Below are 16,078 nucleotides of genomic sequence, written 5' to 3'. Positions count from 1 at the left end.
ATTTACTGTTTCATAGCCGAAAATTTTGTTTATGAATATTTTTCAATATATTGTGGACGTGGCAACGAATCACCCTATATACTGAACTAATAATTAATGGCGGTTCAAGTCATTATTATTTTTAACTATTCTGTAACACGACATATGCGTCAATACTCAGAATAATCGTTTAAAAATTGATTGAATTGTATTCAAGAGGCCTGAGTATTTTTTAAATGACTTACCATCCTACTCAATATTAAATTATACATTCAGAAACGTTTATTTGACGCTAAAAAAAGTTATATAATACTATTTAGGTTATAATTGCTGACATAAACAATAAAGTTTACGGAGCTAATGCTATGCTGCCAAGTTTAACTGCATTTCAGAGACATAAATAATTATTGATAAGTTATTACCAAGTGAGAACTTTCGAGTACACCCACTACTTATTTTGTTCTGAGGAGTTCGATGGCGTTTGGAAACAAAATCAAAATCATAGAACTATAGTGTGTATTTTATTGTAAAAGTTCGTGCACGAGAAAATAATCATAGATCTACACGTTTAAAAAGTGACGATTCCGAAAGAATTCTATACTGTATTTAGTAGACGTCAAGTGGGATTTTCCATTTCCCACGTTTCAATAACAGATGTTCTAATATCAACGGCGATGATCTCAATAGACTAATCGTCCGTGAGACGTTATTCAATGTCCAACATTGTTAGTCACCATGATTGATGGGTTTGTTTCGAGAAAATTAAATATTCAATAGTTATTTTAATAAAAAAATAATTATCTGTGTTGGTGGGACGAATTTATAACAATACAGTATTTATTTCGATTGTTACCTTGGTTGCTGATAATTTGTTCGAGAGCTGGCAACACTGACGTTACCAAGTTCAATTCGAAATGTCATTGAGTGTAAACAGTGTAAAAAATCGGTTGCAGAATATTAGATATTTCATTCCTCAGTAATATAGTAAATTTCACGAATCTGTTATGGGATTTCATTTTATTTTTCATTAATCAAGAGACAACTAGAAGAAATACTACCTTTTCTTTTATTAAATTGAATATTTCGTATGATTTATAGCTGTAACAAATCTAATTAAACTTAATTTACCTCTACAGACGCCCCCTACTGGTCGATACTGCGCCAGAAAAAAAGTATAAAATTTAAATAAAAAGTAGCCGGACCGATGGCGAGTGTTATTTGAACAGGACCGGACTCAGATATAACGATATGAATTAATTCAAAATTAAATAAAATAATTTTCACACGTTTAATCTATCGCAGTGAATTATTAACATTGGACTACTACGTGAAATTTACGAGGGGTGTTTAAAAAATTTCAACGTGATATTAAGATATTAATTTTATTGTTTTTGAAAAACTATATGCTTACGCAATTTGAAGAAAAGTTGGACGATCTTTCGGGACATTGAGAAGAGGCTTTTGTTATGTTCAAAGAACGTATTTGCTATGTACTATCTGAAGAATTATGTATATGTAAGTTATCTGTACTTTGGGTGCCGCGTTCGCTTACTTTAGACCATGAGTACATAAAAAATAACAAAATAAGTCGGATTTATAAATTTGGATGGAAGGTGGATCCGCTACAACACCTCTGAAACGAAAAAAACAGTCAAGACAACGGATTGCAAAGGAAAAACTTGACCTTCTTTGGGTTAATCATACCTTGTTTCTCAATTAGATAGGAAACTTCTCGAATAACCCTCGTATATACGTACTTACATAGAAATTACGATTAAACATAAAAATTGAAATTGAAACTTTCAAAATTTTTATTATTTCACATAAAGTCCGGCTCTGATTTCGTGGGGTATGGGTTCGATAAAAAAAATTACGATTAATCATCATTTAATTAAATACTACAAAGATAAGTGTGATGAAGACGGGCCATAAACACATAAATCTACGAGAAACTTGAATGAAATTATTGTTTTCTAACACCCACAAAGGTACATAGGCGTCTGCTTTTTAATTTCATTGCCACTAAATTTTGACTTGTTAAAATATGAATTTCATTTAATAATTAATTAAAATTAATATAATAGATCCAATAAATTTATGTTCAGCAGTGTATTAATCATCTAAAACCCATTTTCCACTCGCTCATCGTTGACAATAGAAATTGACGTTAACCTCTACTGTATTAATTTTTCTATGAATGGATTTGACCTTGAAATGAAAATCGATTCTTTAATTCGAGTTATCCTTTTGTGAAAACAAACTCGTTACTTGAATTGTCGTTGAACAAAGAAAATTTTAAGTAATTTTCTTTGGAAAATACTGAAGTTTATTTATTTCTAATTAAATTTCTTATCGATTATATAGAAATAGTTTACGGAAGTCATTGAAAATTACTAGATGAAAAATATATATATATATAGAAAAAGGCCGGAAAATAAACAAAAAAAGAAGAATAGGTTAATTTTCAAATTGTTATAAGATAAAACTAAAAAAATTAATAAGAATTCGTTTTTTTTTATGTATCGATAAAATATTCTGATTCTTTTATTAACAACGTCGAAAAAAATGTGTCCTTGAATATATCCTTTTAACATATACATTCTCGATGACCAATATTCATAACTCTTCATCAGAAACGTACATAATCCTTCTGATATTACCACAAAAAAAATAACGTCGCTACGGGACAGTGTTGAATGGGACGTTCTCGGAAGATAACAAAGATGACCGTAGACACCTCGTGGACCTCCTGTGGATGTCCGTCGGGACCCGCCTACCGCGATTTTCATATAAATCTATCCTTCATTTGCTCATTTTTATCGGACGCTAATACGCCTACGATTGCTAGCGAATAGGGTGATCCTTTAACGTTAATGATTATTTTTAAATCACTTTCCAAACAATCAAAACATAATACAAATACAAAAAGAATTTTTCTATTGCACAGTGTGTACCGGCCCTTATATATTCTTATTTTCGATATAATTGTGTCATTTACGTTGTTGTCAGATGTCTTCTTTCATAAATATAATCAACTTTAATTAACGTATTTACAACATCATAATATCTCCTCTGAATTTGTTCGGATTACAATCATTCATACGTCAATTATTCCGACCAATCACGTCTTGCCCCTATTATAACTTTCCAGATTCCTACGCCTCACTTGCAACGTTAATATTATATATTTTATTACTATATATATATATATATATATATATATATATATATATATATATATATATATATATATATATATATAGTAATAAAATCTTTTTCTAATTGATTTATTTAATTTTTTGTAAATAAATTAGTGGTAAAAATAATAATTTCCGGCACTGATTTCACGTACCTTATGGTATGGCGCTGTTCTTTACAATTCACGAAGCGAGACAAATAGAGAAAAAGAGAAAGAAAGAAAAGAAATGCCGTCGCGTTATAGCAACGAAAACAGGCATAACCTGTCATTTTATTCGAGATAAAATCTTAAACGAATCCTTTTTTGCTCACTTTTATTTATGTAACACCATGAAATAAATTCCTGGGCTATAGAAACCAGCCGGAACGCGCGTATACCGAGATGGACAGACACACATTCGAGATTATAAAATATCAGAAGCGCTGCTGAAACATTTAAATACGGGAATATACGTAAAAAAATATTGTGGTACGAAGATTCCTCATGAGCGTACAAATCAATAGTTTCGAAATATTATTAATAGCTTGGTATTTTGTTTATTTGAAAAATATAATGATTTTTACTGTTCGTATTTCTACGTAGTTAACTTTTATTAAAATATCAACACATTTGTAATGTTTATGATATTCTAACTATTTACTTTTTTTTTATTAGTTTGTTAATTATTAAATAATAGACGGCGCCATTTCTAGCAACGGCAGGCGGCAGTATACCTGTGATGAGAGGCTTTACGTCATTTAAGTTATCTATGATTTAATGACGCACCGTTCTGGAGATTTCCGGTATACGGCGACTATCATACAGCAGAACACACATTTCTTCTTTTTCTAATTTATTCGAACTGTGGTTATTCTTCTTTTTCTGATGATAATCCAAGAAGTGTCCACAAAATTGTTAATAATTATCGTTTAGTACGGGAGCTTCGCTTATAAAATAAACAAAAATTACGAAGAAAATGGATTTTATCACAGATAGTTTTAACATCAGAAATATACAAGGTATGATGAAAAAATTGTTAATAATTATTGTTTAGTACGGGAGCTTCGCTTATAAAATAAACAAAAATTACGAAGAAAATTGATTTTATCACAGAAAATAGTTTCAACATCACAAATATACAAGGTATGATGAAAAAATTGTTAATAATTATTGTTTAGTACGGGAGCTTCGTTAAAAAAAATTAAATATTACGAAAAAAATTAATTTTTTTCACAGAAAATAGTTTCAACATCACAAATATACAAGGTATGATGAAAAAATTGTTAATAATTATTGTTTAGTACGGGAGCTTCGTTAAAAAAAATTAAATATTACGAAAAAAATTAATTTTTTTCACAGAAAATAGTTTCAACATCACAAATATACAAGGTATGATGAAAAAATTGTTAATAATTATTGTTTAGTACGGGAGCTTCGTTAAAAAAAATTAAATATTACGAAAAAAATTAATTTTTTTCACAGAAAATAGTTTCAACATCACAAATATACAAGGTATGATGAAAAAATTGTTAATAATTATCGTTTAGTACGGGAGCTTCGGTATAAAATAGTTAAAAATTACGAAAAAATGATTATTTTTTCACAGGAAATAGTTTTAACATCAGAAATATACAAGGTATGATGGAAAAATTGTTAATAATTATCATTTAGTACGGGAGCTTCGTTATAAAATAATGTAATACGAGGTATGATAAAATATATGTGAGTTTTGATGAATAAATACGAATATCAATATTTTTGTTGGTGAATAAATTGTCAAATACATAATTCTCTAATATATGAAAGAAAATTTATAATACTTCGTCGCCTTGTAAAATAATCTAGTAAAATCGACTCATTTTATCATTATTATTAATTAGAGATATATTAACTCGTTCAGCGCGCTCTTTCTATAGCTCAAGTTATAGTACAGGTGATCAAAAACATTGTTATATATATATAATTTGATAAATTTAGTACGTTCAGTTCGGTAAAACGCGTTGTATTGTGGTTAGATGCCGAGTAATATATTATAAATCGACTGCATCAGTTCCAATCGTCGGCCAACAGAAGTGGTTTACCTCGTGCGGGTAAAACAGTCCCGTACTGGCCCCAATAACTCATGATTACAATTTTTTTACCATTGCTAGTATCGAAATTGTTTTAATTAATCTCCCGTTCTATAAATACTGGTAGTTGTAGATAAATACTAATTTATTTATCGTAGCGAATAGAATTAATCGGTTCGTGGCGTCTTGCAACACCGCACAGAAACATTGTAAACAAAAATCGGTCTCCTCTTTTATCATTACCAATTCAAATTCGTATAAAACTTATATACTATTTTAATTTTCCCAGGAAATGCGTCTGTTGTATTTAATTGACGGTGTTTTTATTTAATATCGAGCGAGATCAGATGGCGACTGGTCTCGTCGAAACTACAGGAAGTAATATTCGATTCCGATCCCTATTTTTTTTTCTTTTTAAAAATTACGTTTCAGCATTTCACAAGATTTGTATAAACAACATAAATTCGGCGCCGAGATTTCCATAATTTTTTTTATTTACAACAATTAAATATAGAATAAACTTGAACATAAAAAACCTACTAAATATTATTTTAATATCGTTTCTATTTGCAAAATTCACCTGACGTAAATAATTAATCTCAAAAACCAAAAAAAAAACATTCAGAAGATCTCGGATGGTGTGATTCAGCCCCCCCCCCATGCATCCGCTACTGATTTTCTATTGTAGACAATCCTTATTTCCGTTTCTTGTAATGGTACAAATAATTATTACCAGTTGTATTTAAAGCACCGCATTCCGTCGAATTTCATTCATTCATAAAAAAAGTCAAATACCTGCTGTGAAAGGTGTGATATTCTACAAGAAATCGGCACCTAAGTTGATGGAAAAAAATCTGTTACAACACTGTTGATGCCTAAATTACCAAAATTTCGTTTTACAGTCACCGTACCTAACCTAACTTATGAATAAACATAGACGTACTGTTAGAATCGATTTAGGGTATAAATATGTAAAATTGAACGAATTATTAATGGAAATTCAATTATTTTGAAACAAAAAAACAAAAAATGTGAATCAAAAAATTTATCTAACGTATTTCTATTTGTAATTATTAATTAGGAAAGGATGAACCCTCGTTTTTTTTTAAATAAATGATTATTTTCGAAAATGATGGTTTTAGAGAAAAAAGTTTCAAACAAAAAATGAAGCTAATAAAAAGCTCTACAAAAAAGATTATGTACATTTTTTACGTAAAATTATTATTTTGGCTGGTATGACCCAAAATATCTCGGCAAAAGTCATATTGATTAATCTAACCTAACTTTATCTCTTTAATGTGTATGAGCAGGTTTTTTATGATCAACTGATATCTTTTTCGAACTCCTCGTATCAAAAAACCACTTTATACAGAAATTCAACAAAATCTGAAATGACTTTTTCTTCTATTTTGAAATCTGAAATTTTTTTTCATAACTTCTAACTTTATGCCAGATAACTTGCTTTGTATAATCTGGACTGAGCTGTAGTATTTTTTCTATGATAGTATCGACGTTCCTCTTTCGATTTTCTTGTATTACAACGTTGCCAGTTCGCAACTGTAGGTACTACAAATTTATATAGTGTAATTTTTCGAAAAAACATTTACTTCAACTTTCACCCTGTATATTTTTGAAAAGTATAGATTTTAAGTAATATAATATAGATATTCACTTAGATGGACATTTTCTCAATTGATTTATGTCAAAAATAAATCGATATTCCGAATAGTTTCGAAAATATAGAATTTTTTATACAAGCATGTTAATTTTTTTTTGAAATTTCTAGATTTTTTGACATAATAGTTGAAAATACGTTTTAATAGTGAAAGTATGGTAAAAATCATGGGATATTATGTATTTTTTTCCGAAAAATCCCAAAATCGTGTTAGTTTTCAGAATAAATGTATAGTTTTCCGGAAAATTCAATTTTCATCACTTTTCCTCAATTTTCCGACTATAATAATTTTTTCTTTCGAGTAACTGATATCTTTTTCGAACTCCTCGTATCAAAAAACCCGTTTATACAGAAATTCAACAAAATTTGAAACATTTTTTTTCTATTTTCAGATCAAATTTTATTTCATAACTTTATGCCATATAACTTGCTTTGTATAATCACGACTGAGCCGTAGTATTTTTCTATTATAGTATCGACGTTCCTCTTTCGATTTTTTTATATTACAACGTTGCCAGTTCGCAGCTGTAGGGACTACAAATTTATATATTGTTATTTTTGCGAAAAAACATTTACTTCAACTTTAACCCTGTATATTTTTGAAAAGTATAGATTTTAAGTAATATAATATGGATATTCACTTAGATGGACCTTTTCTCAATTGATTTATATCAAAAATAAATCGATATCCCAAATAGTTTTGGAAATACAGAATTTTTTATGCAAGTATGTCGAACTTTTTGGTAAATTTCTTCTGGAATTTTCGTTATAACAATAAAAAAAACACGTTAATAGCGAAAATATGCGAAAGCTATTATATTTTTTCCATAGCACCAACGTTGCTATTCCGATTTTTTTGTATTACAACGTTGCCATTTGATAACTATAAATATTATAAATTAATATAGTGTAATTTTTGTTCCCCCCCTGTATACTTTTTGTTTCACATAAATATAACGATAAACCTTCGAAATTTATGTTATAATTAAATTACAAATTATTCAGTACGCTACTGAGTACTAGGTATCGAAATAACAATGAAATGTGGTTACTAATGATTCATCTAATTTCTAATTCCTAGTAGACCGCTTGGCGACAAGTTCTTTTACGAGAGAAACAAATTCCGATTACGATTAGGACCAGTTTTTGGAACGAGTGTCATTCTTAAAATTTCTACGCCACTTTTAACCAACGCCGAACCTTTTTGTTTACAAAAAGAGACGGTGTGAGGTTCGAAATTGAAATGTAAAAATCTATTTTAAACACCTTCAACAAAAACTAAATATAATTGAATAATTTTGAACGAATATATAATAACTTTATTATCTCTTAAGTTGATTTTAAGTTGGCAACAAGTAAAATCTCTTTGGTGTACGTACAGTGTTGCCTATGTGACTTTTACGTTGTTAGTTGAATCCATCCAAATTTTTTTAATCTCCTTCATTAATTATAGAATAATGATGAGGATTTAGTATTTATATTTATTTCTATATATTTCACATTATTTTCTTATTATAATCTCCAGTGTAAATTGTAATATTTTCCCTACGTATTTTTTTTTAAAACGCATTGTTTCTAGTAGAACGTCTACTGTCAAACAAATTATACTTCACCTATCAGTAACAGTGTTGCCAGATCTTGTTATATGAATAATGACCTTGTAAGAAAGCTGACTGTAATAAAAAAACAAGCAGTCTTCAGCAGAAATATAAATGCGCATTGCCAACGAATTTATCTGATGTATCTCTACACCCAAATGGATTTTAGAGATGAAATAAAAATTTTAAAATAATTTATGTACAGAATACACAGTATAATCTTTATATACATATGAATACAGAGTGATATATACAATATACAGAGTGAGATTTCTATAACTGGAAATTTTTAGATGAAGTTTTATTTATAACCTAGAAATGTCTCGACAGGAATTTCATTAACCTAACTTAGCTACCAGAATTCTTCTTTTTTTATGTAAGCAATGATTTGAAGATGTAATGATTTAGATATATTTAACAGAATTAATTTACTTTCAAAGAAGAAACAATGAATAGGAGCATTAAAACTTATTTAACTTCACAATCTCCTTCAATTAATGTTCTGTTTGAATATAGTTACAATTTTTGAACTTAATTGGCGCAGTCATTAGGATAGATGTGCAGTAAGAAGTTTTTCCAATCGAATGATGAAGAAAAGCTTCGAAAAACAATCTAAAAAGGAAAAATAAAAACCAAAACTCGAGTTAGAGTCACTCTAGGCCCCAAGGATGATTCTTCAGAAGCATGGAAGACAATAAAGACTTTATATTTCAGTCAATTGATGCTCTGTTTGAATAAACTTTTAATTTCATTGTTATATTGGTATATGTGAATCAATATTCAAAGTTTTTGAAATTAATTGGCGCAGTCATTAGGATAGATGCACAACAAGAAATTTTTCCAACGGAATGATGAAGAAAAGCTTCATAAAAGCACGAAATACGACGAAAGCCTTACATTGAACATAAACATACATACTTTTATCTTAATCAGTTATCTGTATTACGTATATAGCAATACATAACCTCACTTTTAACCTGAATAATTACGTGAACGTGTACGCCTATGTATTTAAAATGTGTGTCTAACCCACGACATCCGGTCAATCTATGAAGGCGGCAAAAAATTCTTAATAGCTCCCACCTCCGTTTATTGTACATTTCCAAAAATGCAAATGTCTCTTCGAGAGAGGATGAAAATAATTTACCGATTTTATTTGATAGAAAGTCTTAAATATGGCGTCGTCTGACCATTTGCGAGAAACTAATATGTACACGGCTGTTTGTATCTTTATATTTTTCTTTTCATTTTTTTCGTATTTCATCTGTGACATACTCTTAAAGAAAATACGTAGGCAGACCTGTACACGTACTACGTGCTTTAGAAAATATTTTATTAATAATATTTGAATAAGTTCACGGATAATTTAAATTTCGGTTGATCGACAATGGAAAAATCAAAATAAAATCCTCAAATTCGACCATAAAAACATAATTTAATTTTGTTAGTATTAAAGATTCAGCATCTTGGGATGAAAGATTTATATATATCACAAAAGTTTAACCTTAAATATTCATAGGCGTACTTGAAAGTTTAAAAAAGGGAACAACGACGAATCGGGAAACATCTAGAATAATCCAGTTAGGTTTAGAACGTCATAATAACACAGTGATGTCAAAATGGACTCGAATTGTGAATATTTTTTAGTATATAAGGTTATTTTTATAAATAAATAAAATAAATCAAAAACGTGCAATTCTAGTCGATTAACAAACACGTAGGAACGTTCGATTGAATAAGACGAAATTTATTATATATAGAATGATTCTAATATCAATTGGTATACAAAAACTGATCTACATCGACCAAGAAGTGCTGTCGAAGAATCTATAATCAATTTTACGAATTTTTTTATTTATTTTGTAACGTGGAGGACTCACTACCACCCCCTAACTAGGTTGTTACACCAGAACGTCGTTTAAAAAAAAACGATAAATCAAAAACGTGCAATTCTAGTTGATTAACAAACACGTAAGAACGTTCGATTAAATAAAATGAAACTTATTATAGATTGACTGTAATGATATCAATTTTGAATGATTTAATATTGATTAGATAAATTCGATTTGTATTCGATGCAAATAGGTATACGAAAACTGATCTACATCGACCAAGAAGTGCTGTCGAAGAATCTATAATCAATTTTACGAAATTTTTTATTTATTTTGTAACGTGGAGGTTTCACTATCACCCCCTAACTAGGTTGTTACACCAGAACGTCGTTTAAAAAAAAACGATAAATAAAAAACGTGCAATTCTAGTCGATTAACAAACACGTAAGAACGTTCGATTAAATAAGATGAAACTTATTATAGATTGACTGTAATGATATCAATTTTGAATGATTTAATATTGATTAGATAAATTCGATTTGTATTCGATGCAAATAGGTATACGAAAACTGATCTACATCGACCAAGAAGTGCTGTCGAAGAATCTATAATCAATTTTACGAATTTTTTTATTTATTTTGTAACGTGGAGGACTCACTACCACCCCCTAACTAGGTTGTTACACCAGAACGTCGTTTAAAAAAAAAACGATAAATCAAAAACGTGCAATTCTAGTTGATTAACAAACACGTAAGAACGTTCGATTAAATAAGATGAAATTTATTATATATAGAATGATTTTAATATCAATTGGTATACAAAAACTGATCTACATCGACCAAGAAGTGCTGTCGAAGAATCTATAATCAATTTTACGAATTTTTTTATTTATTTTGTAACGTGGAGGTTTCACTATCACCCCCTAACTAGGTTGTTACACCAGAACGTCGTTTAAAAAAAATGATGAATCAAAAACGTGCAATTCTCGTCGATTAACAAACACGTAAGAACGTTCGATTAAATAAGATGAAATTTATTATATATAGAATGATTTTAATATCAATTGGTATACAAAAACTGATCTACATCGACCAAGAAGTGCTGTCGAAGAATCTATAATCAATTTTACGAAATATTTTATTTATTTTGTAACGTGGAGGTCTCACTACCACCCCCTAACTAGGTTGTTACACCAGAACGTCGTTTAAAAAAAATGATGAATCAAAAACGTGCAATTCTCGTCGATTAACAAACACGTAAGACCGTTCGTTTAAATAAGATGAAACTTATTATAGAATGACTGTAATGATATCAATTTTGGATGATTAAAATTGCATATTAGAAAGAAACTACACCCTGAACAGAAGTTGGGGTATTTAGGTAAATTATTTTTTTTAACGCGTCTCTTCTTGTTAATCGTAAATACCTAACTCACGGTCCTATTCATATATTGAATGGTAATTCACTTTTATATATTGATTATAGAGGATACAACAAACCGAAAAATTCTATAGAAAAACCCATAACCGAAAATAAATAACGTCGGTTCTCACCCTCGACAACAGGTACCTAACATACGCCACAATGAATCTTTTAATACGGAATTATGTGTGTAGAGTATTTATTGTAGTATACTTTTACTATTTTTCAACATAATCGTGCAGAATACAAAGAAATTTCGACAATATCCCATAAAGTTGGCGCCTGCAAGGCTGAACTTGTCTGGTTATTTGTCAAAGGAAAGGTGTTAGTTATTGGAACCGAATATTTACCTTCCTTCAATACAACTGTGATTCAATATACGTGACACGACAGAAATTATACAACTAAGTACCACCCAAACGGAAAAAAATTATGTCCAATTCGTTTGAAACACTTCCGACTTTAATTTATTGAAATCTACAGTGACTCACAGCACAAAAACCAAAAGATAAAACAAAAGAATCAAGGTCATGCAATTCGTCACATGATTTGCACGTCTGGACAAACGTTGCGGACGGGATAGCGGCCGGCGCGGCTACGACAAGTCTCGACGCCTGTAGGAAGCGCACAAAGAGACTTAATTGGCGCAGTCATTAGGATGGATGTACTACAAGAAGTCTATCCGATAAATTGGTAAAGATCTTCGAAAATAAGAAAAAAAAACATAGAAGAAGGAGAACTAAAAACCATTTACCACGTTAGAGTTACTTAATGAGTCTACAAAAGCATGAAAGACAATAAAAACGTCATATTTCCGTCAATTCATTCCCTCTTTTGAATAAATTGAAATTTTATTGTTATATTTGTATATGTACATCCATATTCATAGTTTTTGAGTTTAATTGGCGCAGTCATTAGGATAGATGTGCAGGAAGAAGGTTTTTCAATCGAATGATGAAGTACAGCTTCGAAAAACGATCTAAAAAGGAAAACTAAAGACCAAAACTTGAGTTAGAGTTACTTAAGGCCCCAAGGAAGATTCTACAGAACCATGGAAGACAATAAAGACTTCATATTTCAGTCAATTGATGCTCTGTTTGAATAAACTTGAAATTTCATTGTCATATTTGTATATTTACATCCATATTCATAGTTTTTGAGTTTAATTGGCGCAGTCATTAGGATAGATTTGCAGTAAGAAGTTTTTCCAACCAAATAATGAAGTACAGCTTCGAAAAACCATCTAAAAAGGAAAACTAAAAACCAAAACTTGAGTTAGAGTTACTTAAGGCCCTAAGGAAGATTCTACAGAACCATGGAAGACAATAAAGACTTCATATTTCAGTCAATTGATGCTCTGTTTGAATAAACTTGAAATTTCATTGTCATATTTGTATATTTACATCCATATTCATAGTTTTTGAGTTTAATTGGCGCAGTCATTAGGATAGATTTGCAGTAAGAAGTTTTTCCAACCAAATAATGAAGTACAGCTTCGAAAAACCATCTAAAAAGGAAAACTAAAAACCAAAACTTGAGTTAGAGTTACTTAAGGCCCTAAGGAAGATTCTACAGAACCATGGAAGACAATAAAGACTTCATATTTCAGTCAATTGATGCTCTGTTTGAATAAACTTGAAATTTCATTGTCATATTTGTATATTTACATCCATATTCATAGTTTTTGAGTTTAATTGGCGCAGTCATTAGGATAGATTTGCAGTAAGAAGTTTTTCCAACCAAATAATGAAGTACAGCTTCGAAAAACCATCTAAAAAGGAAAACTAAAAACCAAAACTTGAGTTAGAGTTACTTAAGGCCCTAAGGAAGATTCTACAGAACCATGGAAGACAATAAAGACTTCATATTTCAGTCAATTGATGCTCTGTTTGAATAAACTTGAAATTTCATTGTCATATTTGTATATTTACATCCATATTCATAGTTTTTGAGTTTAATTGGCGCAGTCATTAGGATAGATTTGCAGTAAGAAGTTTTTCCAACCAAATAATGAAGTACAGCTTCGAAAAACCATCTAAAAAGGAAAACTAAAGACCAAAACTTGAGTTAGAGTTACTTAAGGCCCTAAGGAAGATTCTACAGAACCATGGAAGACAATAAAGACTTCATATTTCAGTCAATTGATGCTCTGTTTGAATAAACTTGAAATTTCATTGTCATATTTGTATATTTACATCCATATTCATAGTTTTTGAGTTTAATTGGCGCAGTCATTAGGATAGATTTGCAGTAAGAAGTTTTTCCAACCAAATAATGAAGTACAGCTTCGAAAAACCATCTAAAAAGGAAAACTAAAGACCAAAACTTGAGTTAGAGTTACTTAAGGCCCCAAGGAAGATTCTACAGAACCATGGAAGACAATAAAGACTTCATATTTCAGTCAATTGATGCTCTGTTTGAATAAACTTGAAATTTCATTGTCATATTTGTATATTTACATCCATATTCATAGTTTTTGAGTTTAATTGGCGCAGTCATTAGGATAGATTTGCAGTAAGAAGTTTTTCCAACCAAATAATGAAGTACAGCTTCGAAAAACCATCTAAAAAGGAAAACTAAAAACCAAAACTTGAGTTAGAGTTACTTAAGGCCCTAAGGAAGATTCTACAGAACCATGGAAGACAATAAAGACTTCATATTTCAGTCAATTGATGCTCTGTTTGAATAAACTTGAAATTTCATTGTCATATTTGTATATTTACATCCATATTCATAGTTTTTGAGTTTAATTGGCGCAGTCATTAGGATAGATTTGCAGTAAGAATTTTTTCCAACCAAATAATGAAGTACAGCTTCGAAAAACCATCTAAAAAGGAAAACTAAAAAGTGTTAGAGTTACTTAAGGACCCAAGGATAGAATAAAAGAAGACGAGGAAGACCCTCAAGGGATTGAGTAGACCAGATGTTCAAAAGTTTCTGTATATTGGAAATACTAGTTAGGTTAGGTTCCTAGAGCTTCGATAGCACTTTTTAGTGGATATAAATCAGTTTTTTACAGTTATTAGATCCGCCATAAATCAAATTTAACTTCTACATAGTTCTAACTAAACTAATTGATTAAATCAACCGAAAGTAGTCGTTCCAAAATGAATTTTACGATTTTTAGTGTTGTGTACGATTCCCAGATATGATTTTTAACCGAATTAATATCTACAGGGTCCACCGAAAACATCAACAGCGGATAAAACGGCATTTCGTTTTAAAACCCCTGAAAATTTCCATCGGTTTCACTTAAATGAAAATTAATTGTTTTAGTTGACTCAATACATATTTTTAACTCGTACTAGTGGCGATTGACTGTAATTATTCACGATAAATTGACTTATAATTTCAACATGACATCACATCTTTTATTAAAACAATTTTAGAATAATTGAAAGTGCAACAATTGATTTCGATACGAAAATATAACAATAACTATTCAAATAATAACAATATAATCAACCTTGATTATACAGTGTGTTCAAAAACTGAACTGATCACTAATAAATCGATTGGATGATTGGAAATGGATTAAAAGAATTAAACGGACCTTCGAGAACACCACTGAGCCCCCACCGACACAGCACCGGCCGGCTGTAGGACCACGGGATTAACGCGTCACGCTGTCAATCCGATGTTGTAGTCGGTTTGCGGCGGTAGACGGCCGAACAAAGGACGAAACTTCGGAATGCGATTTAACAAATGACAAATGCATTTCTCGCTTCACAATCGATTCTCTTTTTCTCTATTTCATCTGACGCACACAAAAGAGCTCGCATCACACTTTTAGGTTAGGTGTATGACAATGGCGAGCGGGCGCCATCTTTCATTCACGTTTTTCTTTTTTTTTTTTATATCGTGTCGGTCGTTACTGAATATCATTGTGTTTCTTTGTAATGGAAATAAATCTACCAAACCCCGTATAAAACTAATAAATGAAGAATTTTTATTAATAATAATTTAGTTTTCTAAATTCGGTCATTTTTGTGCAACTAACATTTTAGGTTGTAGAATGTGACACCCTGTATTGTTAGAAGTAATACAAAGGACTTTCCGGATATAAATTAGAATGTATATACATTTCGAGATGAAAAGGTTCGTAGAGGGCCGAGTTTTGTTGTACGACAACGTGAATCACCGACACAAAATGTGGCAAACATAAATTTTAAAGGGATTTAAATTTGTACTCGAAATTTGTAGGTGTACCGTTTGTTGTGTAAATTTAATACCCCGAATATTGCGATGTTTCATCCACGTTAATATCCGCCCTACTCAATTTAATGCTGTTTCAATCTTTTTTCCCCAATATTATGATGTTTGTA

This window comes from Diorhabda carinulata, chromosome 4 (genome assembly GCF_026250575.1).
Source record: "Diorhabda carinulata isolate Delta chromosome 4, icDioCari1.1, whole genome shotgun sequence".
NCBI lineage: Eukaryota > Metazoa > Arthropoda > Insecta > Coleoptera > Chrysomelidae > Diorhabda > Diorhabda carinulata.
This window is presented reverse-complemented; position numbering follows the sequence as displayed.